We start from the raw sequence: 14,530 nt of genomic DNA, 5'->3' as shown, positions 1-14,530 counted from the left end.
TGTGAGGAAAGGAGGTAAGGGGAGTGGAGGAGAAATGGAATGTATCAAGAGATGCTCTGATGGCTTGGAAAAAAATGCTTGTGGCATGAGACGCGTGGGAGGTGGGCAGATTATAAAGGGTAGTCAGAGGTGGGATGAAGAAGTGAGATTATTAGTGAGAGAGAAGAGAGAGGAGTTTGGATGATCTATAGAGGTAAATAGAGCAAATGACTGGGATATACATAAGAGAAAGAGGCAGGAGGACAAGAGAAAGGTGCAAGAGGTGAAACAGAGGGCAAATGAGACTGAAACCACATTGCTCTTCCCCAATCTGATGCTTTGTACATGCCTTCACCTTCTCAATCAATACCCTCCCATATAATTTACCAGGAATACTCAACAAACTTATACCTCTGTAATTTGAGCACTCACCTTTATCCCCTTTGCTTTTGTACAATGGCACTGTGCATGCATTCCGTCAGTCCTCAGGCACCTCACCATGAGTCATACATACATTGAATATCCTTACCAAGCAGTCAACAACACGGTTACCCTCTTTTTTAATAAATTCCACTGCAATACCAACCAAACCCGCCGCCTTCCCGGCTTTCATCTTCCTGAAAGCTTTTACTACCTCTTCCTTGTTTACCAAATTATTCTCCCTAACCCTCTGACTTCGCACACCACCTTTTCCAAAGCACCCTATATCTGACACTCTATCATCTAACACATTCAACAAAACTTCAAAGTACTCACTCCATCTCTTTCGCCGATATTCCCATTTGTTGTCTTGTCTAACGCTATTTATTTACCTCCTTCCAAAACATCTTTTTATTCTCCCTAAATTTTAATGATACTCTCGCATCCCAACTCTCATTTGCCCTCTTTTTCACCTCTTGCACCTTTCTCTTGACCTCCTGCCTCTTTCTTTTACAATTCTCATAGTCAATTGCACTATTTCCCTGCAAAACTCATCCAAAAGCCTTTCTCTCCTCTTTTACTAATAATCTTACCTCTTCATCCCACCACACACTATCCTTTCTAATCTGCCCACCTCCCACGCTCCTCATGTCACAAGCATCTTTTGCACAAGCCATCACTGCCCTGGTTCAATCCCTTGACAGCACGTCGACCCTGGTATACCACATCGTTCCAATTCACTCTACTCCTTGCACGCCTTTTACCTTCCTGTATGTTCAGGCCCCGATCGCTCAAAATCTTTTTCACTCCACCCTTCCACCTCCAATTTGTTCTATTTCTCGTTCCCTCCACCTCTGACACATATATCCTCTTTGTCAATCTTTCCTCACTCATTCTCTCCATGTGACCAAACCATTTCAATACACCCTTTTCTGCTCTCTCAGCCACACTCTTTTTATTACCACACATCTCTCTTACCCTTTCATTACTTACTCGATGAAAGCATCTAACACACCATATTGTCCTCAAACATCTCATTTCCAACACATCCACCCTCCTCCACAAAACTCTATCTATAGCCCACGCCTCGCGACCATATAACTTTGTTGGAACCAATAACTCTATCTACAGCCCACGCCTCGCAACCATATAACATTGTTGGAACCACTATTCCTTCAAACATACCCATTTTTGCTTTCCGAGATAATGTTCTCGATTTCCACACATTCTTCAACGCTCTCAGAACTTTCGCCTCCTCCCTAACCCTATGATTCACTTCTGCTTCCATAGTTCCATCTGCTGCCAAATCCAATCCTAGACATTTAAAACACTTCACTTCCTCCAGTTTTTCTCCATTCAAACTTACCTCCCAATTGACTTGTCCCTCAACCCTACTGTACCAAAAACCTTGGTCTTATTCACATTTACTCTCAGCTTTCTTCTTTCACACACTTTACCAAACTCAATCACCAGCTTCTACAATTAGTCACACGAATAAGCCACCACCGCTGTATCATCAGCGAACAACAAGTGACTCACTTCCCAAGCTCTCTCATCCACAACAGACTGCATACTTGCCCCTCTTAACAAAACTCTTGCATTCACCTCCCTAACAACCCCATCCATAAACAAATTAAACAGCCATGGAGACATCACACACCCCTGCCGCAAACCTACATTCACTGAGAACCAATCACTTTCCTCTCTTCCTACACGTACATATGCCTTACATCCTCGATAAAAACTTTTCACTGCTTCAAACAACTTACCCCCCACACTATATATTCTTAATACCTTCCGCAGAGCATCTCCATCAACTCTATCATATGCCTTCTCCAGATCCATAAATGCTACATACAAATCCATTTGCTTTTCTAAGTATTTCTCACATACATTCTTCAAAGCAAACACCTGATCCACACATCCTCTACCACTTCTGAAACCACACTGCTCTTCCCCAATCTAATCCTCTGTACATGCCTTCACTCTCTCAATCAATATCCTCCCATATAATTTACCAGGAATACTCAACAAACTTATACCTCTTTAATTTGAGCCCTCACTTTTATCCCCTTTGCCTTTGTACAATGACACTATGCAAGCATTCCTCCAATCCTCAACATGAGTCATACATACATCAAATAACCTTACCAACCAGTCAACAATACAGTCACCCCCATTTTAAGTAAATTCCCCTGCAATACCATCCAAACCCGCTGCCTTGCCGGCTTTTATCTTCCGTAAAGTTTTTACTACTCTTCTCTGCTTACCAAATCATTTTTCCTAACCCTCTCACTTTGCACGCCACCTCGACCAAAACACCCTATATCTGCCACTCTATCATCAAGCACATTCAACAAATCTTCAAAATGCTCACTCCATCTCCTTCTCGAATCACGACTACTTGTTATCACCTCCCCGTTTCCCCACTTCACTAAAGTTCCCATTTGTTCCCTTGTCTTACGCACTTTATTTACCTCCTTCCAAAACATCTTTTTATTCTCAATAAAATGTAATTATACTCTCTCACCCCAACTCTCATTTGCCCTCTTTTCACCTCTTGCACCTTTCTCTTAACTTTCTGCCTCTTTCTTTATAAATCTCCCAGTCATTTGTATTGTTTCCCTGCAAAAATCGTCCAAATGACTCTCTCTTCTCTTTCACTAATGATATCACTTCTTCATCCCACCACTCACTACTTTTTCTAATCTGCCCACCTTCTACGCTTCTCATGCCACAAGCATCTTCTGCGCAAGCCATCACTGTTTCCCTAAATACATCCCATTCCTCCCCACTCCCCTAACGTCCTTTATTCTCACCTTTTTCCATTCTGTACTCAGTCTCTCCTGGTACTTCCTCACACAAGTCTCCTTCCTAAGTTCACTTACTCTCACCACTCTCCTCACCCCAACATTTTCTCTTTTCTGAAAACCTCTACAAATCTTCACCTTCGCCTCCACAAGATAATGATCAGACACTCTTCCAGTCGCACCTCTCCGCACATTAACATCCAAAAGTCTTTCTTTTACGCGCCTATCAATTAACACGTAAACCAATAACGTTCTCTGACCAACTCTGCTACTTACATACGTATACTTATGTATATCTCTCATTTTAAACCAGGTATTCCCAATCACCAGTCCTTTTTCAGCACATAAATCTACAAGCACTTCACCATTTCCATTTACAACACTGAACACCCCATGTACACCAATTATTTCCTCAACTGCCACATTACTCACCTTTGCATTCAAATAACCCATTAGCATAACCCGGTCTCGCGTATCAAAACTACAAACACAGTCACTCAGCTGCTCCCAAAACACTTGCCTCACATGATCTTTCTTCCCATGCCCAGGTGCATATGCACCAATAATCACCCATCTCTCTCTCTCCATCCACTTTCAGTTTTACCCATATCAATCTAGAGGTTACTTTCTTACACTCTATCACATACTCCCACCACTCCTGTTTCAGGAGTATTGCTGCTCCTTCCCTTGCTCTTGTCCTCTCACCAACCCCTGACATTCCCAAACCACTCTTCCCCTTTACCCTTGAGCTTCGTTTCATTCAGATCCAAAACATCCAGGTTCCTTTCCTCAAACATACTACCTATCTCTCCTTTTTTTCTCATGTTGGTTACATTCACACACATTTAGACACCCCAATCTGAGCCTTCGAGGGGGATGAGCACTCCCCACGTCACTCCTTCTGTTTCCCCTTTTAGAAAGTTAGAATACAAGGAGAGGAGGGTTTCTAGCCCCCCGCTCCCGTCCCCTTTAGTCGCCTTCTATGACACGTGAGGAATGCGTGGGAAGTATTCTTTCTCCCCTATCCCCAGGGATAATATATATGTCTTAATGATATGGTCTCGATGAGGGCTTCAGTTGCATGTGTCGCCTCAGTTAACATGAACTAGTTTCGTTAATAGAGAGAGAGAAAAAAAAAACAAACTGGCTGTCGTCCGTTGAAATCTTGATAAATCTGTAATCTGTGTACGATCAAAGTCTCTTTCAAGTTCGAAGCCCTTAAAAGATCGCTTGTTCAAATATTCAAATTCCTTTATGATGAAATGATATAGATCACGTAGACTGAACCTTAGACATTCTCCAAGATTCAAACTCGTAATCACTTTAGCAATCGAAAAGAATAATTCTTAACAGCAAATTGATTATTTTTCTAAGAAAAAAAAGAATAAGTATTAGAAATTCTCAACAATTCAAAATTGAGCGAAGCGCCATAGTAACCCCCCCCCCCCCTTTCCCCCGCGCGCGCTCGCTCTTCATGCATCAGGAAGCAAAGAATTATCTTTTTCAGGTAACAGTGTAGATGGTAGTGTGGGCTCTGGGGGCCCGAAGGAACGAAAGAATGGTTCGATGTGGAGGTGTGGGAGGCAGTAGGCTGTGTGCTGCTCTTGTACTGCTTAATCAAGAGGATTATAGATGGGTTTTGTGATGGTTGATGATCTATATTAATTAAGAATATGGGTTAGAATTTGTATTAAGCCTATGAAATCAGCGCCATTAATCTAAGTCTGTATGATAAGTCTATGTGACTTAGACACTAGCCAGAAGTAGTCCCCCTCCCATTCAACACACACACACACACACACACACACACACACACTTCGTCATTCCTTGACCTTACCAAGTCCAATGTGCCATACAATGTCGAACTTTTGACATCTGTACAAAGATGTATCTAGAGATCTACTTAAGTCCAGTGGATATCTACTGTAAGTATAGGTTTGGGTGAGGTAAATATCTGAACCATTTCAAATATATCGTACAGAGGATCATGACTATGATATGTTTTATGCAGAAATTTGATCATTTCTCTGATGAATTAGAATCTCACATTGGAAATGAATATATTCATGAGATAATCCCATGTCAATGGAAAGTGGCTGATCTCGGACAACACATTTTATCGACGTTGTGAACATCAGTTCTCTCGATCCTGTATCGCCTCCAGCCAACTCCAGGACGGTGCACAGCTTGGCGTGACGTGGTTCTGGACAACCTCGGGCGAGCTCATTGATCCATGGACGTACAGCCGAAGTGATACAAGTGACGACCCTGAGCTTTCGCGAGGTGGGAGGGAGAGAGAGAGAGAGAGAGAGAGAGAGAGAGAGAGAGAGAGAGAGAGAGAGAGAGAGAGAGAGAGAGAGAGAGAGAGAGAGAGAGAGAGAGAGAGAGAATGTTTCCTAGAATTCCAAGACGTCATATCCCCTTCAAATATACTTCGCTGTTATTACAGCGAAGTGTTATACTAACTGTGTGTTATATGTGTTATATGTGTTATGTGTTATACTAACTATGTGTTACACTAACTGAACTATGCTGTTATACTCCCATTGTTGATATATTCATCACGAGCTCAAAAGTCTATTCCAGTATTACTACGGTGGAGAAGTGTGACGTCATTAACGTCTGATACGTATCTGCTGAGCGCAAAAAATGTCTCTGACGCGAGTTCCACAACTGACAGCGAAAATGGTCGTCACAACTTTTTAAACTTCGCCAACATATTATAAACTAAATGTTCGACATTATTCATTGGATGGCAGTGAAGTTTTTGAATTCATCAGGAAGAGTTCAGACACACAGGAGATGAATTAGATAATCACTGATGAAAAAAGATGACATTTCAACCAGTCCACAAATCCAAAGTTGACACACTTAACGAATCTGTGTTGCCCAGGAAATTATTTTGCCTTTGTGTCAAAACTCAGCTGGATTTGACGCGCAATTTAATTTTCTAACCATCAAACGCATGATGCACATGGTATTATAGCTTAGCCTAAATAGGCAAATAGTTGATCATAAACTGTAGATGTTCACAATACGATCCCATATGGCGAAATTAGCTCTGGCCCGAGCGCATCAAACGCCACCAAAATACTGCAAAAGTTGGCAACAAACGATTGCATGGCAGACATAACAAAGTTATGTAGTTTGGAAATGAATATTTCCATACAAATAAGTTCAGTTATGACGTACATAACAAATGAAAGCGGTGAAAAAAGATCCTTCGTTCATCATAATTTGGTTATGACGTACATCACACATGGTCAAAAGCGAAAGAAATTATTTGTTCTAAAAACGAACACAACATATGATAATGTACCATTAGTGTGAGGGGGACTGAGGTTAGTGGGATGTGAAGGGCACATGAGTGTTGAATACAGTAGATACATAATTTGAGTTTATCAAATTTTGGAAGCTTAATAGAGCTTGAGCGTGGAACTTGGTTCATGCAGAATGTTTGGGTGTTGCCAAGACCAATTAATGAATTTCTTCTATCTTTCACATTTCCATGTTTTCTTTTTGAATTTCTTCTATCTTTCACATTTCTATGTTTTCTTTTTGAATTTCTTCTATCTTTCACATTTCTATGTTTTCTTTCTGAATTTCTTCTATCTTCCACATTTCTATGTTTTCTTTCTGAATTTCTTCTATCTTTCACATTTCTATGTTTTCTTTCTGAATTTCTTCTATCTTTCACATTTCTATGTTTTCTTTCTGAATTTCTTCTATCTTTCACATTTCTATGTTTTCTTTCTGAATTTCTTCTATCTTTCACATTTCTATGTTTTCTTTCTGAATTTCTTCTATCTTTCAAATTTCTATGTTTTCTTTCTGAATTTCTTCTATCTTTCACATTTCTATGTTTTCTTTTTTAAGAAGCAAACTGTAAGAAAGTGAGTGGATAACATGAGGACAAACGTAGCTAAGTTACTGTATAAAAATGCAGCTTTGACTTGTCAAAAGGTGAGGAAAGCTTTAGTGCAACTAACAGCTTAATACTCACGATCACTCTAAGTTCTCCTCATGTTTCGAGGATATTTTGCTCTAGTAAGATTCGTTACTGTTACTAGAACTAGCATTACTTTGAGGGGGATGGTGGGGGTCAATTTAAGACGTGTAGCGCTGCATAAGTCAAGTCAGTCAGGTATGGATGAAGGGATGGATGTACGAAGACCAGTCAGTCATAACCAGAACTACATGTGACAAGAGAGTAAAGAGAACATCACAGAACGTGTGTACCACCGATCAACAAGTCGACTTATTCTACGTTTCGGAGATGAAATACGTTTCCCATTGTGGATTTTTTTTGGAATGATGAACGTGAAAATGACCGTGAAAAAGCTCGATTGGCTACGATTTTCAAGAAAGAATTAATATCTTACGTTTTACATTTGTTACATACTTATATTGATGACACAAGGTAGAGTTCCCGGCTCACCTCGATGAAACGTGACACGTCTTCACCTGTTGCTTGTATATAAGTCCAGGAGCGTCTCTTATTACCAGCGATAGTCCGCAAACATCGCTGACCTCCATTTGCCCTGGTACCGTTTCTCTGTCACCCAAATGTCCTTATGGAAATGTTCGCTGTCCTGATCGCTCGCTGTATCGCAGTTATCAGGAAAACAAAAAAAAAAGAGAATGCATGCGAGAGTTGAGAATAAGTATCTTGAAGGATATATTTCAACCCATTTTTTGATACGATGACAACAGAGCTGCCAGCCGGAAGGTATTCCACGCTGTCTTTTCGTCACCGCTGAGGATGTGGGCGACCTGCTCGTCTCCGGGGAGCTCGCGGATTTCTGGACCGACGAAGATATCCTCCTTGAATTTCGCCCACCTGAGCCTTGCAGATCCCACCAAGGTACCTAAACTCCCTCCCATTTTTATCCATAGCTCTGAGGAAGATCTCCATGAGACCCACTTTCAAGCGGCAGCATAATCTTGCTGAAGTCTACCAGTGGTAGGTACAGGATGCTCTTTGCTCCTGGTTCCAACGACCGTAGTGAAGCTCAGTCCCTCTTCCTGTAATCAGAAGCCATTCCTTGACTGTCCTATTCACGAAGAAAATAGCAAAGCCTCGTGTAGCCCTACTGTAGTGTGAGTAAGATAGCAACACCCATCCAGTCTCCACAAAAGCTACCATTGGAATTTCTTGTAGTTTATGACATCAAAATATGCTTCATGTTACATGATTCCACCATATGAATTGCATGACTATGCAGAAGTAACAGTCAGCGAAGTGATTTGTCGGCTTCCTCCACACCATGGACATGAAGAAAGGCATCGATCGCCTTTTGCGATTCAACCAACAGTGAAGATTTGTTGCACAAGAATTGCAGCGTATGTGTCGGGGTACGACTTTCATTCTGGTTCCCAACTTTACAGCCAAAGTAAGGATTGCAGGTTTACCTGATGATTTGGGTTATGGCACACTTCTGTCACCTCCCCACAGACAAAACAAAATTCATCTGCACTGTTCGCGCACCTACGAGTCATCCTTGTTGACGTATGGCAAAGAAATCACTCGACAGTGAGTCACAAGTGGTTCCTTACGGAACCAGAGCAGCATATTTCAGATGAATGATAAAACCAGCGCAATTGCACCCTGATTGCTATATTTAGGCCAACTCCGACTCGAATACAGACTCGGGGATATGAACTGCATGACCAAAGTATGACACGTAAGGCTGCGAAAAAATAAATTCAAGAAACGAGTTCGACACGTGTGCACTGAGCGATCCCCCAAAGAGAAATGATATGAGGCAAGTAAGGTGATGCAATGCCTGGGTGCGGACTGCATCATCCATTTCCCATACTCAGGGATGCAAGGTCTTGCGTCATAACCGCTCAACGTCAAAGCCACAGCAAATCGTTCGTATTGGAATCCATCCCGAATCTTCAATACGGTGCCAATTAACAATCTCAAGTATCATAGTCGTGCTCAATGTAGCAAACAGTAATGATTAGTCACTTTCATCCCCGATAAATTTGGCTGTTGATCAGCGATGTATCTAGAGAATTTCTGGGTAACTGCTAAGAAGTGCGTTAAGAAGGTAATGCAGCATCAGTTGGAGTTAGAGACACTGAGGAATCGTTTTAAGGACCATGAGAAGAGAGATTGATTAAGAAATCAGAGAAATACAGTCTTTGGGTAAGAGAAAATAATTCAATTTAGTGGAGGTGATCCAAGTGATACATAACTGGGAGAAGAAGGTATGATTCATAAGACTTTGTAACAGGAATAATAGCGAAGGTCTGTATAAACTGTAAATGATTGTCATGGGAAAAGTCTTTAAACAGCTCAATCCATCATCAAGTTGTAATGCTATTTCCAAAGCTGCAGTGCCAGACCCGACTCCTGGACGCCACGTGCGTGTGACTAGAAATAGTACAATTTTTCTCCGTCGCACCAATTGAGTAGACTTTAGGCTGACGAAATCGCTTGACATTTAGTGGTTTTACAAGTATCATATGCACACTCACTGCTTGTGTACCACTTGTACTACTTGTACTACTGCGTTGTATGACTCATGGTGAGGTGCCTGAGGATTGGAGGAATGTATGCATAGTACCATTGTACAAAGGCAAAGGGGATGAAGGTTAGTGCTTAAATTACAGAGGTATAAGTTTGTTCAGTATTCCTAGGAAATTATATGGGAGGGTATTGATTGAGAGGATGAAGGCATGTACAGAGCATCAGATTGGGGAAGAGCAGTGTGGTTTCATGAGTGGCAGAGGATGTGTAGATCAAGTGTTTGCTTTGAAGAATGTATGTGAGAAATACTTAGAAAAACAAATGGATTTGTATGTAGCATTTATGGCTCTGAAGAAGGCATATGATAGTGTTGATAGAGATGCTCTGAGGAACCTATTAAAAATATATAGTGTGGGAGGCAAGTTGCTAGAAGCAGTGAAAAGTTTTTATCAAGGATGTAACACATGTGTACGAGTTGGAAAAGAGGAAAGTGATTGGTTCTCAGTGAATGTCGGTTTGCGGCAGGGGTGCGTGATGTCTCCATGATTGTTTAATTTGTTTATGGATGGGGTTGTTAGGGAGGTGAATGCAAGAGTTTTGGAGAGAGGGGCAAGTCTATAACAAGGTTGTTAGGTACAGTAAAGTTGAGGGACAAGTCGAGTGGGAGGTAAGTTTGAATGGAGGAAAACTGGAGGAAGTGAAGTATTTTAGATATCTGGGAGTGGATTTGGGAGTGGATTGAAGCATGGAAGCGGAGGTGAGTCACAAGGTGGGGAGGGAGCGAAAGTGCTGAGAGCGTTGAAGAATGTGCGGAAGGCGAGAACATTATCTCGGAAAGCAAAAATGGGTATGTTTGAAGGAATAGTGGTTCCATCAATGTTATATGGTTGCGAGGCGTGGACTATAGATAGGGTTGTGCGGAGGAGGGTGGATGTGTTGGAAATGAGATGTTTGAGGATGTGATGGTATGAGGATGTTTGATCGAGTAAGTAATGAAAGGGTAAGAGAGATGTTTGGTAATAAAGAGTGTGATTGAGAGAGCAGAAGAGGGTGTTTTGAAACGGTTTGGTCACATGGAGAGAATGAGTGCGGAAAGATTGACAAAGAGGCTATATGTGTCAGAGGTGGTGGGAACGAGGAGAAGCGGGAGACCAAATTGGAGGTGGAAAGATGGAGCGAAAAAGATTTTGAGTGATCATGGCCTAAACATGCAGGAGGGTGAAAGGCGTGCAAGGAATAGAGTGAATTGGAACGATGTGGAATACCGGGGTCGCCGTGCTGTCAGTGGATTGAACCAGGGCATGTGAAGCGTCTGGGGTAAGCTATGGAGAGTTTTGTGGGGCCTGGATGTGGAAAGGGAGCTGTGGTTTCGGTGCATTATGCATGGCAGATAGAGACTGGCTGTGAACGAATGTGACATTTTTGTCTTATACTAGCGCTACCTCGACCACATGCGGGGGGGGGGGGGGGGGGGGGGGGGGGGACGGGTTGTCATTTTATGTGTGGCGGGGTGGCGACGGAAATGAATAAAGGCAGCAAATATGAATTATGTACATGTGTATATATGTATATGTGTGTATATGTATATACCTCCCAGCTGACTTGTCTCTCAACCCTACTGTACCTAATAACCTTGTTCTTATTCACATTTACTAACAGCTTTCTTCTTTCACACATTTTACCAAACTCAGTCACCAGCTTCTGCAGTTTCTCACTCGAATCAGCCACCAGCGCTGTATCATCAGCGAACAACAACTGACTCACTTCCCAAGTCTTCTCATCCACAACAGACTGCATACTTGCCCCTATCTCCAAAACTTTTGCATTCACCTACCTAATAACCCCATCCATAAACAAATTAAACAACCGTGGAGACATCACGTACCCCTGCCGCAAACCAACATTCACTGAGAACCAACCACTTTCCTCTCTTCCTACAGGTACACATGCCTCACATCCTCGATAAAAACTTTTCACTGCTTCGAGCAACTTTCCTCCCACACCACATATTCTCAATACTTTCTACAGAGCATCACTATCAACTCATCATATGCCTTCTCCAGATCCATAAATGCTACATACGAATCCATTTCCTTTTCTAAGTATTTCTCACATACATTCTTCAAAGCAAACACCTGATCCACACATCCTCTACCACTTCTGAAACCACACTGCGCTTCCCCAATCTGATGCTCTGTACATGCTTTCACCCTCTCAATTAATACCATCCCGTTCAATTTCCCAGGAATACTCTACAAACTTATACCTCTGTAATTTGAGCACTCACCTTTATCCCCTTTGCCTTTGAACACTGGCACTATGCATGCATTACGCCAATCCTCAGGCACCTCACCATGAATCATACATACATTAAATATCCTTACCAACCAGTCAACAACACAGTCACTCCTTTTTCATGAATTCCACTGCAATACCATCAAAACTCGTTGCCTTGCCGGCTTTCATCTTCTGCAAAGGTTTTACCACCTCTTCTCTGTTTACCAAATCATTCTCCCTAACCCTCTCACTTTGCATACCACCTCGACCAAAACACCCTATATCCGCCACTATCATCTAGCACATTCATCGAACCTTTAAAATACTCACTCCTTCTCCTTCTCACATCACTACTTGTTATTACCTCCCCATTAGCCCCCTTCACAGATGTTCCCATCCCATGTTGTCTCACGCACTTTAGCTACCTCCTTCCTAAACACCTTTTTATTCTCCCTAGAATTTAATGATACTCTCTCACCCTAACTCTCATTTGCCCTCTTTTTCACCTCTTGATCCTTTCCCTTGACCTCCTGCCTCTTTTTCTATACATCTCCCAGTCATTTGTACTATTTCCCTGCAAAACTCGTCCAAATGCCTCTCTTTTCTCTTTCACTAATCATCTTACTTCTTCGTCCCACCACTCACTACCCTTTCTAAATTGCCTACCTTCCACGCTTCTCATGCCACAAGCATCTTTTGCGCGAGCCATCACTGCTTCCCTAGATACATGCCATTCCTCCCCCACTCCCCTTACCTCCTTTGTTCTCACCTTTTTCCATGTTGCACTCAGTATCTCCTGGTACTTCCTCACACAAGTCTCCTTCCCAAGCTCACTTACTCTCACCACTCTCTTCACCCCAACATTCTCTCTTCCTCTCTGAAAGCCTCTACAAATCTTCACCTTCGCCTCCACAAGATAATGATCAGACATCCCTCCAGTTGCACCTCTCAGCACATTAACATTCAAATGGCTCTTTTTCACGCGCCTATAAATTAACTCGTAATCCAATAATGCTCTCTGGCCATCTCTCCTGCTTACATACGTATACTTATGTATATCTTCTTTTTAAACCAGGTATTCCCAATCACCAGTCCTCTTTCAGCACACAAATCTAAAAGCTCTTCACCATTTCCAATTACAACACTAAATACTCCACGGACACCAATTATTCCCTCAACTGCCATTCAAATCACCCATCACTATAACTCTCTCTCGTGCATCAAAACTACTAACACACTCGCTCAGCTGCTCCGAAAACAGCTGCCTCTCATGATCTTTCTTCTCATGCCCAGGTGCATAGGCATCAATAATCACCCAACTCTCTCCATTCACTTTCAGTTTTACCCATATAGATCTTGAGTTTACTTTCTTCACTCTATCACATACTCCCACCACTCCTGTTTAAGGAGTAGTGCTATTCCTTCTCTTGCTCTTGTCCTGTCACCAACCCCTGACTTTAATTCCAAAAGATTTCCAAACCACTCTTTCCCTTTACCCTTGAGCTTCGTTTCACTCAGAGCCAAAACATCCAGGTTTCTTTCCTCAAACATACTACCTATCTCTCCCTTTTTCTCATCTTGGTTACATCCACACACATTTAGGCACCCCAATCTGAGCCTTCGAGGAGGATGAGCACTCCCCGCTTGATTCCTTCCGTTTCCCCTTTTAGAAAGTTAGAATACAAGGAGGTGAGGGTTTCTACCCCACCTCTCCGGTCCCCTTTAGTCACCTTCTTCGACACGTGAGGAATGCGTGGGAGGTATTCTTTCTCCACTGTTCCCTATTTTGGAAAGGATCACAATTTAACACGTGATCAGGTATATACCTATGAGTTCATGGTGAAATGAAACACGATATCTTCCCTTGCGCACTTTCGTATAATAATCACATCATCATGGGAGATACAAGAAAAGGATACAGACAATTGACATACAACGAAGAGACGTAACTTGGACGCCTGTGGTAAACAATTGACTGTCCGAATGGAGGTCTGGTGCTTTCAAGACGGACAGGGAGCGAATCCTAAACTGAAGTTAGAGTAATAACTGAGATGGCATTACTCTAGCCAATACAATTATCATAATTCTTAACGTGATCAAAAATGACATTTGATTTTTGTTCTATTCTTATACTATATTTATGTTGTTTAAGTCAAACAGAAAGATCCTTACCTGTCTGCCCAACATAAAGCTTATCACAAATTCTACATGGCGCTTTATCGAAGCACCCAGGAAAATTTTCTGATGAGTTCCTGATTAAGATATTCTTTATAGTTTTATTGCTGCTGAAGGCAACATTTATATCAAAGGATCTTAGAAACTTGGGAAGTAAAGTAAAATAATTATTAAAAGGGAGAGCTAAAAGGTTCTTGATGACAATGGGAGGTTTGGGTTCAACTCAATAAAATGACTTCTTGGTCAACTTGAGGTTTTATCAATATTTTGGATGAGAGGGACTAGGAAGTGAGCCAGTTGTTGTTCGCCGATGACACAACTCTAGTGGCTGATTCGTGTGAGGAACTGCAGAGATTGGTGAGAGTTTGGAAAATTGTTTGAAAGGAAAAAG

The 14,530-nt window shown here is 41.9% G+C and overlaps 1 protein-coding gene across 1 annotated transcript in view; it reads right to left on the bottom strand.

The window, feature by feature from the left end:
- The window catches only part of LOC139765732 (uncharacterized), a 556,217-nt gene that overhangs the window by 212,872 nt on the left and 328,815 nt on the right, over nucleotides 1-14,530 (bottom strand). The gene's annotated exons all lie outside the window — the stretch shown is intronic.

Source organism: Panulirus ornatus, chromosome 55 (assembly GCF_036320965.1).
Source record: "Panulirus ornatus isolate Po-2019 chromosome 55, ASM3632096v1, whole genome shotgun sequence".
Lineage (NCBI taxonomy): Eukaryota > Metazoa > Arthropoda > Malacostraca > Decapoda > Palinuridae > Panulirus > Panulirus ornatus.
Note: the sequence above shows the minus strand (reverse complement) of the source record. Positions and strands in the feature narration are given on the sequence as shown.